Source organism: Nicotiana attenuata, chromosome 8 (genome assembly GCF_001879085.1).
Source record: "Nicotiana attenuata strain UT chromosome 8, NIATTr2, whole genome shotgun sequence".
Lineage (NCBI taxonomy): Eukaryota > Viridiplantae > Streptophyta > Magnoliopsida > Solanales > Solanaceae > Nicotiana > Nicotiana attenuata.
In genome coordinates this window covers 45,955,951-45,957,588 of record NC_031996.1, presented here as the reverse complement: position 1 = coordinate 45,957,588, position 1,638 = coordinate 45,955,951, and positions in this window count along the sequence as shown.

The following is a 1,638-nucleotide window of genomic DNA, read 5'->3' as shown; positions in this document are numbered from 1 at the left end:
CTNTCACTGGTCCTCGTATTAGTTATATATGTAACAAGCTCGGTATATATGATTTATATGCACCAGCTTGAGGGGGAGTGCTAGTTTGATAGTTAAATAGTAGTAAATAACCCTAATCACATATGTATTAGGAGTAGGACATGTATTATATATATAGGGCTCATTGTATCATTGTCAATTTTTAATCAATAATATTTTCTCCCGTTATCATTGTCAATTTTTAATCAATAATATTTTCTCCCGTGCATTCTCACAATTACGATACGATCAAACCAAACAGCAAAATATTATTTTACAATAACAAACTATACAATCTATCCAAATATTGTATTCATAAAACGATACGATACAATATGATACTATACAATACAATACATTATAAAACAATGGGGAACAATGATCCAAATAGAGTGTAAAAATATATGATCGGGTGGGAATATGAGAACATGAAAAACAAACTTACAATATGAGACAGACAAGTAATATACAACGTCTTTTTCCTCTTCATATTCTTTTTACATTTGAGGTTGACATAAACGTTTGTTTACGGAGAATGGTTTGATTTGCAATCAAGCAACTTTTAGGCAAAGGATTAATATTAAACCAGTTAACAAATATCAAAGGACACATCCATTCGTTTGGGGTGTTATTGCACGGCATTTTCTTTTCTTTTCTTTTTTGACTAAATATAATAATTAAATTATATAGGAGGGTATTTAGGTAATTTAACTTTTAAGTTAGGGAGTTCATGCTTTTAATATAGTATATAATATAGATTTTTTAACTTAAAATAATGATTAAATTATTTAGGAGGGTATTTAGGTAATTTAACTTTTAAGTTAGTGAGTTCATGCTTTTAATATAGTATAGACTAGTCTCATAATACGCGCGTTGCGCGTGTACCCTATTTCAATACATACAACAATTTAAAAAACACTTAATGATTATATTAAATTTTGCATTTGAGTTACAGATTAAAAGTTAATATTCTTTTAGTTTTCTTGTGCGTTATGACCGGTTCTCATTTTAATTAAGTATTTTTAATAGTAAGCCCGAAATTGATTTTGAAAATGTCTTTTTAATTATATATATATTCTAAAAACCTTTTTTGTATTGTGTACATTCTACAAAAATAATTTACTTAAATACGAATATTTTGAAATGTTTCTCATTTTTATTCTGAATTTTATAAATTAGAATAAAAACTTAAAAACTTTGAAAAGAGAATTATTAACTTATAACTGTTTGATATAACTCAAAGATTATTAAATTGTTAATTATAGAGTTCAAGTTTTTTGTCACAAATTGAGTCGAACAAAATAACAGTCAAGTCTTTTCTATTTACGTACATACATATATAATGCAAATATATTTAATTATTAAAAAACTTAGAGAGCTAGATGAAGCTTATGCGATACTTTATTTTTCTTTATCTCTTCTTGTTGTAAAATACGGTGCAACGTAAAATCAGGCAAAATTAGGCTCCTTCCTTTTTCCGTGGAGTTAAAGAAACAAAGAATAAGGAAATAAAAGTTTCTTAAACTGATTAGCATGTTCGTCCATCTATATATATATATATATATATATATATATATATATATATATATATATATATATATATATATATATATATATATA